Source organism: Micropterus salmoides, unplaced genomic scaffold (assembly GCF_014851395.1).
Source record: "Micropterus salmoides isolate LMB-PRFRI ecotype aquatic unplaced genomic scaffold, ASM1485139v1 Ms_hic_scaffold_1, whole genome shotgun sequence".
NCBI lineage: Eukaryota > Metazoa > Chordata > Actinopteri > Centrarchiformes > Centrarchidae > Micropterus > Micropterus salmoides.
This window is the reverse complement of record NW_024040040.1, coordinates 44,754,030-44,763,223: the sequence shown is the minus strand read 5'-3', so window position 1 is coordinate 44,763,223 and position 9,194 is coordinate 44,754,030. Positions and strand designations below refer to the sequence as shown.

The 9,194-nt window shown below is 41.0% G+C and overlaps 1 long non-coding RNA gene across 1 annotated transcript; it reads right to left on the bottom strand.

The window, feature by feature from the left end:
* Positions 1-5,206: 5,206 nt before the first annotated feature.
* Positions 5,207-6,651, bottom strand: LOC119899813. The gene is made up of 2 exons (XR_005443918.1): positions 6,483-6,651; positions 5,207-5,568 (listed from the first exon to the last, which is right to left on the bottom strand). It is a non-coding gene; the product is annotated as an uncharacterized LOC119899813 (long non-coding RNA).
* Positions 6,652-9,194: the final 2,543 nt, after the last annotated feature.

The window sequence follows — 9,194 nt, the reverse complement described above, 5'->3', positions numbered from 1 at the left end:
TAACAAACTGGATAAGGTCATCAAGTGCCAGACAAAATACAACCATAAAACACAACAGTTTGGCAGGTCTGGGGCACCTCTGGTCCAACAGCACGGCCCTATTGATAAATGAACATTAAAAATTACATTGTGTCCTACCTGTTTTACGATGACTGAGATTAAAACCCTATCAAGAGGTTGACTCGCTGACGGTCAGTGTCCGCTGAAGAGACACCATCTATTTTTAGGATTAAAACTGCTTTAATCAGTGTTTTTAATATCTGTTTGTTTTTGGAGAGGAGATGGCTGCAATGGTCATTCGGCTGCCGGTTGAAACCTCCTTAACGGTCGACACGGCTAAGAAATAGTCCAACACATAGCCCCTGTAAAATATGCTAATTAGTAAGCTTAGAGGTGGTAGGCAGTTTTTATTTGATTCATTTGAACAGAGCCAGCCGTTTCCCCCGTTTCCAGTGTTTATGCTAAGCTAAGCTAACTGTCTCCTGGCTTTAGCCTTATATTTATGGTACAGACATGGGAGTGGTATCAATCTTCTCATCTAACTCTTAGCAATTTTCAGTATCTTACCATATTTCCCAAAATGTAAAACTATTATTTTAAAGAAAGAAAAAAATCTGCGTTAGTCTCTTGAGGATATCTTGATGGGATGGCAGTTAAGCCTGCAGCTTAAGGGGCGGCTGTGGCTCAGGAGGTAGAGCGGGTTGGCCGTTAATCGAAAGGTCGGCGGTTCAATCCCTGGCTCCCCCTGGTTGCGTGTCAAAGTGTCCTTGGGCAAGATACTGAACCCCAAATTGCCCCTGGCGCTAGTGTGTGAATGAGTGTGAATGTTAGTTTCTGTTTAAGCACTTAGGCTCAGTGTATGAATGTGTGTGACTGGTGAATGCAGATGCAGATGTAAAAGCGCTTTGAGTGGTCGAAAAGACTATACAAGTACGGAGCATTTACATTTACATTCACACTGACTCTAAACCACTAATTTATTTATTATATTTCTTTGTTTCATCCCAGTCAGATCTTTGTCACTTTGGAATTTGGAAATGGTTACCATACCAATAGGCTAACCATCTAACCCACCCAGGGTGAAACATCGCAGTATATGCTATCATAACTCACACAAAAGAACATTATTTTAATTTAATTGAGTTTTCATTGTGTAGCACTACCATTGTTAATCATTTTGAGATGTTTTTCCAACAGCATTGCACCAACCTTTGATGTGAATATAATTACCTCCTTCTATTGATGTGATATTTCACAACCTGAATAATTTACATTTCAACTGTGCCATTTAGCTGGCACTCTTTCTCATTACAGGTATTTACTGTATAACACCTGTGGTCACAGAATACATTTGATCTAGATCTAGATAGATTCACATACCACATTGGGCAAATTGATTAGCAGTGGCGGCAGCATAGGAGAGTCTTCAGTTCACAGACATCATGAAAACAATTTAAGAACATGAAAATCATTACAACTGGTATTTTCTGGTATTTTCGTGTAAAAGAGTGTAGTGTCTGGGAGTGGGGAAAGAAAAGATCCAGGCAGGAAAAAGTTTTATTTTTGCGACCAGAGCTGCAGGATCAGGTCCAAGGAAAGGACGAGGAGGTGGAGGGAGGGATGTGAAGAGTCCACACTGAAGGAGATGGAGGACTGGAAAAACTAGTCCATTGCTCAATGAAAATATATACACTTTATGAACATTACTCAGACATACAAAAGCCCTGTTATCTTATTTGTTATGCTCAAGGTCATAACATGTCATCACAGGAGTTTAGATTCTGATTTTCCCTATAGATATTGCATCTATCAAAAACATATGGCTATGTTTAATGGCCAGCAATTACGTCTGAGAAGTAAACAATCTGTCGATATAAGACGGATTGAACCTACACCCCTGAGAGTGGTAAATACACTTAATGCCAAGGATAAACAAGCAACATATGTTGGTGACATAATCTTAATGTAGACACCTAAATAAATCTGCTTCAACAGGGATTAGGTTTAATTTATGGAGGTATTTTTTAGATATTGTGAGCAACATATTCAGCTGACCTATACAATACGGGTAGTTCTACAGTGTTCGTCCTTCATATTAGCGCTGACAGAAAGTAATGAATGAATCATCATTAAGATCACTGATCCCTTTTAGCCTTTAGAAAAGTTAGACAAAGTTAAATTGCTAATACCAGTCCGAAGCATATCCATTATCTTGCAGACTGTGAAGCCATGAACTATATGACCGCATCCTCTTGTACACTTAATGTAAAAGGGAAAGTCCATCAATCAAAGTGTCCTTTAGTGGGGCTTTGAAAGGCTTGACGTTACGCAAATAGTAATTTGACTCATCCTACCTCTAAAGGGGCCCGAGCGTTGTCACGTCGTCCCTGAGGTTCACAGCGGGGGTCTATACAGGCCCGACCAGGATTCCTGCATCAATCTGGAAGTGTCTCCTCGTTCAGAGAAGAGAGGCCTAATGGGAGAAAATGTACCACCTCATCACCACCTCCCAGGGCTGCCATAATGGAGCATCCATGGTCATTAATGGAGCGTACCTCCCACCTCAAGAGTCTCTATTCAGTCTCTGTCATCATTCACGGCCATCACTTCCTCAGAATTTAATGGTTTTGGAGGTCCCTTTTATCCCATTGTCTCTACGCCTCTCTGTCCCTTCCCCATTTAGGAGCCCAAACTAGAGGACAGGCCTGTTAGTTGGGCGTTGGGGCTGACCTCTGCGCCCCTTCACTGGAGACTCCTTCAGCTTTGTTTTGGGCCTCTGTCCCCCTTGCCAAGGCAAATCAGACCCCAGGCGGGTCATGGAGAGAGGGAGCCACTGGGGGTCTCATTGTCTTCCCATTCACATCATAGATAAGTGGCCCGGAGTGGACATCAGACGCTCCCTATAGCCACACACACTGAAGGGACAATGTCCACACAAAGTGACAGCTCCTATTGGGAGTGGAATGCATGTGAATCAAGAAGGTTCAAAGAAGCACGCCAGCAAACCAACGACATGGGAATATTTGATTGCCAAGCGCTATTTCTCCCTCTTCCATCATCTTCATGCAACAATGAGGAAGATTACAGTCAGAACGATTTATTGTAATGTAAAGTTCATCATATAGCATACTTAATGCATTAGGAAAGTGTTCATATGACGCTGAACATTGCATTTTCCCCCTGCTTTATTCAGAATATCAGTCAGAGATCCAACAGAACTGACCAGTACATGCTGATTCTAGGTTTTGTGCTTTAGGGGGCAGGAGAGAACCAGAAGAAAAGATTGGCTGGACCGCACAGGCAGGGCTGAGGGGTCGGAGCGAGCCTGCGGCAGGGGGGTGAGATTAGGAGGCAGCTGAGAGAGGGCACGCGGCCATCCTCCAGTACACATTCCCGCCATGGCCCGAGGCCAGGAGCTGGGGATTAATACAGACTAAAGAGAAAGGCTGGCGTTGGCAAGTCACCGACTATCATTTCCATGCATGTTCTACTCGGTTTTTTGATGACAATGTGCATTTCAGTGCATGCAAATCAGGGTGCAAGGATTAATTTAGAGGACTGTGACGAAACTCATGCCTTGCTCATTTAATCATAGATTCATTCAATTACCCTCTTGGACACTTGGCAGGCTTTGTACATTTGCAGATCCATATAAAATATGGGATATGTTGCTATAGTGTGCTCTCTAATTTATCAAATGTCTTTTTTCAGAGTGCTTCATAGCAACATATTCTTCCCAGCCTGATACTATCTTCTTATCTCTCATTTTCTCATCTAATCTCATGTGGTACTGTAGTGAGATTACAGCACCAACGCCTCCTGTAGGTCTACTGACCATTCATACACTCATCACAGGACATAATGCTGTTTTGTTAGCCCTGCAAAAAGCAGCTTAAGAGGTTCATCCTTGGTGGTACCTGCTGAGAGCTACCGCTGAACCTGAATAGCAGTCCATAATAGTTTTTCCAGTGTCTGGAAGGGGTGCCTTCAATCTAACTGTAGTCACATCTGCAGAAGAAGAAGAAGTGAGGTATAAAGGCTTAAAATAATCCTTAATGAATCATTCTACCTTTTCTTTTTTCTTCAAATTAAACAAATCGCTTATTCAGATTAACTACGTTCTAATGTTTTCATAGTGAGATGATGCAATGGAAAATTTAAATTAAGTTAGTCATCCTCTGTAATCATTTACTAGATGTAACATGACTAGCAGTTACTGTATACTGATGCTAAAGCTTCACAGACAGCATCAAGCTCACTTAAAGCTGGAGTAGGCAGGTAGGACAGTTTGCCGTGCTTATGACAGTCCTGCAACACGCACAGAGGATTTAAACAAATAAAATACCCTAGCCTACCCTAGCTTGAACTCCCAGCAAAGATGAAGCAGATAATGTGGAGTACATAGAAGTTTGATAGGCAGTGACAGTAATGATCAGATTGCTGATTACATCTCTTTAACAGATCTCAAAACAGTACATTCAGGTAGGAGCCACGCACAATCTTGTGAATCATAGTTCAAGACAATCAATACGGAAAAAGTGGGTTGTTTTTTAATAAATCACATGCAGATAGATTCCATGTAAAAGGTTAACAAGGAGGAATGGTTTTTGGTTACGTGTGTTCTCTTAAAGCAGCATTTAATCTAATCGTTTCTATTTTTGCACTTAAACTGGAGATCATTTGTGTAATCAGCTGAAGCAGGGAGCTTTTTTTACTAACTTACTTACTAACTGATATTTTAGTTTTGAAAACCTGTTCACCAGGTCCTATAGTGAACCCAGACCATCATCATCGTTATGTCTTTGCAAACATCATATGGGCTTGAATCTGTTCACATGCATAAGTAATTATTAAGTCATATACGCCACAGGATATCACATACAGTGCTGGAGCTGTCACGGTTCATTATCTTAACAGACTTTGCTGCAGAAAAATACATGTCAGGGCGTGCTCTTTATGTATACGTGTGTGGTCATCCTCCCCTGTCTTTAGTATTCAGACCCAGTGAGAGGACAGTCAGTGCAAAATCATACTTTTTGGGGGGCAATTTGATGAACTGATATTGTTAAGATAGACAGGAAACATGGTCCACAATGTCATAACAAAATGAAAAAAAAATTACTCAATTAAATATGTGAATTACAAAATAAATCTATGATGCAAAAGACATGTAGAAGATTAAATCAGAAATATTGGTGCAGCCAAGTGAATTTTTGTATTCCACTAAATATAATTGTGAAAGCACTCGAACAAGCAGATGCAGGATTATTTTGTATGTGTGATGTTGTCAGGCAGTAAGGAGCAAACAGACAATATTAGGAACAGCAGGGTTTTCCTTTATATGTTTTCCCTCACAGGTCCTTTGTGGCTTGGAGACGATCGATTTTAACACAAAACCGTGGCATCTGAGCTCGCCCCCTCACGCCTCTCTGCCACATCGACGTCATGGAATGTGTGATGTCATCGCCAGGGCACACGCTCTCACCTGGTTTCTGCAGCAACCAAACCACAGCTGTTTCCTCCCTGCACATGTCGCAAGACGCGTTCAGTGAAAGGCCTCATGCATACCTAGAAAAAAGTAGATATGAAAGAAGAGTTATGCACAGGTTAGATGCGTGTGTGTGCTGTGCGTTCTGTAATGGACAACAATAGGTTTTTCTTTTTTTAGCTTTTCTTTTTAATCTCAAACCAGCGTGTCCTGTGTGTGTGCCTGTGTGACTCACAAAAGTTAAATGTTCAGAGGTTTTAGATTCAACACCTTTCACTAACAGCTTTCTAATACATCAAAGGCTCAATTTGTGACACATTTTTGGTCTCGCTTGCACGCTCAACAACAAACTTGCTGGTAAAAAAACCACTAACACAAAATGCATTTAATTTTAAAGCTCCAACAACTCATACAGGGGGTATAAAGTTAGTCAAGAGGCAGTTTCCAACACGTGATCATAATAAAAGAAAGCATAAACTGTAATCATACGCTACATAAATATTGCACACCAACAGCCGACAATCTTCTGCACGTATTTTAATGCTTTTCTAACATCAAGCAATGACTTCCATTCAAATCTCTAGAATAATGCCTCTGCATTTCTGGCACCAAATGAAACCCTACTTGCCATTTGAAATTAGACTCAAAATAACTATAAAATGTAATGAAAATGATTTGTGCGTAAATTTGGAATGCGTGTTCCAATCCACACACACACCAATACCAAGTAGTTTGAGCACATGTAAAAAACAAATGCACACATCACAACCCGAATAAGTATTAATATTTCATATTATTATTAGAAGTCAAACCGATTTTATTTTACATAATTTCCTTTAGAAAAGTTTACTGTGTGTACAAATGTCTAAAAATATTTGAGACATTCGTTTGTATTTATTTACAGAATGTTAAATGTGTGCGCGCCGTAGACTATATAAAGCATGGACGTCTTGACATCACCCATAAATATCTAAAGAGCCGTGATGAAGCTCACCGTGGGCGGCTCCTGGGGGCTCCGTCCGTGGCAGTGCCTGACTCTGGCAAATCCAAAAATGGGCAAAGAGGTGGAGTTCAGGTGGGCCAAATGACTGCTGTCTGCTGTGGCTAGCCACCTGTGAGAACACCCACCTGTCACTTGAAGTCACCCTAATTATGTCTAACTTTAAGTTAGGGGCAACATGTAGTTTTCAGCGGCCACTAGCAGTGCAGTTTTTAGATTGCAACCATCGCCTTCCAAGCAAGCGAGTGCTCGTGTGCATGCTCGAACTCATGAGCGAGCAGATTTCTTCACAAGAGACAACACAACACAACGCAGACAGCATCCCAAAAAATGCTAGAAACTCAGGTAAACTCCCACTCCAATTTTACAGTAATATTTTTATCAGCTTGACATTAAACTAATCGATGCTCGTTACATGATAATGTTACATGATCAGCGTTAGCTCGCCTGCTGCTTTTAAACAACTATTATTTATTATTTAGCTGTTATTTAAAAACTAAATGTGTTGGATGATAACAAAAATGACAGACTGAATATTACAGAATGTTACAGTTGTATTACAACAGTTAGACCGCAGTAAGTAACATTACTTCCGCTTTGTTGTTGTCCTGCGCCGTTATTTTGCATTATTGTAAATTATGTGTGCCACGTAAGTTACAGCGACTGAGTAGCAGTGAACCTGAGTATCAGTAAAACTACTAAATTGCTATAGACTACAATAAACAAATAACTCCACATTCGCAAGCCATACTACTGTAGTATTTTGCATCGAAGCAACTGTTCTGCATTAGCTGACAAGCTAACGTTATCTAAAGCCACCTGAACCACTAAATCATAATATATTTCACATGCTTTGCAGTAATGTTAGTTAACCTGTCCAGTAGGATGAAAGCAAACTCTGTGCCAGCTTTGTTGGTTCCAAAACAAAGCGGAGGTCTCTCTGTGATTCAAGCCTTTCTGATGTGTTTTTGCCTGACGTCAATCTGATTCTCATTTGGCCTGATGGGCTTTAGCAAATAAAACTTTATTGTTGTTCCAAGGGAGAGAGAAAGCAGTTGTGTGGGTTATTTTTATGAAGCCCGTTGACTAAAAAAGTGATTTATTGATAAGTGATATCATCAAAAAACTACATAGCCCTTATATTAAAGAGGTGGTATTATGCTCATTTTCAGGTTTAAAATCTTATTTAGGGGTTTTACCAGAACAGGTTTACATGGTTTAATTTTCAAAAAACACCATATTTTTCTCACACTGCACATTGCTGCAGCTCCTCTTTTCACCCTGTGTGTTGTACCGCTCTTGAGCTACAGAGTGATTCATCTTACTTGTACAATATCTTTGTTGGGAGTTGCACATGCGCAGTTGGGACCAGGTAAGAACTACTAGCCAAACAGAAGCAGAGAAGGGCGGGTCGTAAGAAACAAGGTAGTGTGATCCAAATCAAAGCCGCTTCAGACTGTGACCGTAACCTAGCAGATGGTATAAGTTATTACCAGTCCACAACCACACAACATCATTCTTCCACATCTTACCATTAGGACTAAACGTTGAACTGTTGTCGGTGTTCTGACGATCTATGCTGCTTTGGCGAAAAATGCTACCATAGCGCAAATCGATAGAATCGACTCTACTCGGCCCTGCTCCGTTTTCCATTGCAGACAGTACCGACAGATAGTACGTTGCTTGTCGTCATAGCAACGCCACACACAACTGTTGCGACGTAATGTTCAATGCGACACACACACCAGCGATCCACACAGCTCTTAAAATATATAAAGTCTACGGTTAAAACGTTTCAAGATTCCTCAGAATGTAAAGACGGATAAGCGGTACAACATTTCTACAATGGAAACCCAAACAAAGACGAGTCGAGCCAAAGGGCCTTCGCTCAGACTAGCCTGATTTGAGGGCGTGCCTGACCTAGCTGCTTGGCAAGCTTTATGATCCGTTTTCATTGTGACGTCAAGTTAAGGAAGTGAAGGGCTGAACTACGAACGAGCTGTTTTCAAGCGGTTCAGAGCAGAGCTTTCTTTGGGAGATGGGAACTCCCTTTGGGCTGGACTTTGGGCTTTTTCACTTTGTAAACCTGTTACATGCACAAAAAAGATATATAACTCAATAAAGGAGAGGGGGAAAGCCAAAAAGCATAATATCACCTCTTTAAGATAATAAAGAGAACAAACCAATTTTTGTACCAGGCTGTAAATATGTCTGGTTTGGGTGGCCATTTGATGAACTGCAGATTTTTCAGCTCCGAAGGTTGCCACTTGACGTGATCAGATATGCACGGATTGAGTTTCAACTCAGCAGGCATTTGTGGATCTGCGTGGAGCTGGAGACCGTTAAAGGAGTCTAGAAACTTCACATGCACATGTAACCTGATCTGTGCAAATCTGGCGATCCGTGCAAACACGTTGAACAATCTGAAAATAAATACAAAAGATTAGTCTTTATTAGTGAGCTTTAGAGGTGCTGGTTTTTCCTGTCTTTATGTTAAGCTAACTGGCTACTGCTGGTAGCTGCGTGTTTAACAGCCCAATCTCATACCAGGGAGTCAATTACCGTTGCTTTGAGAAAGCCTGACAAAGCATCGGTATTTGACGAGTGGCATATATTAGGCAGCAAGTGAACATTTTGTCCTTAAAGTTGATGGGTTAGAAGCTGCAAAAAATATGTCTGTATGAGGAACTTTCAAGTATCTCCAAT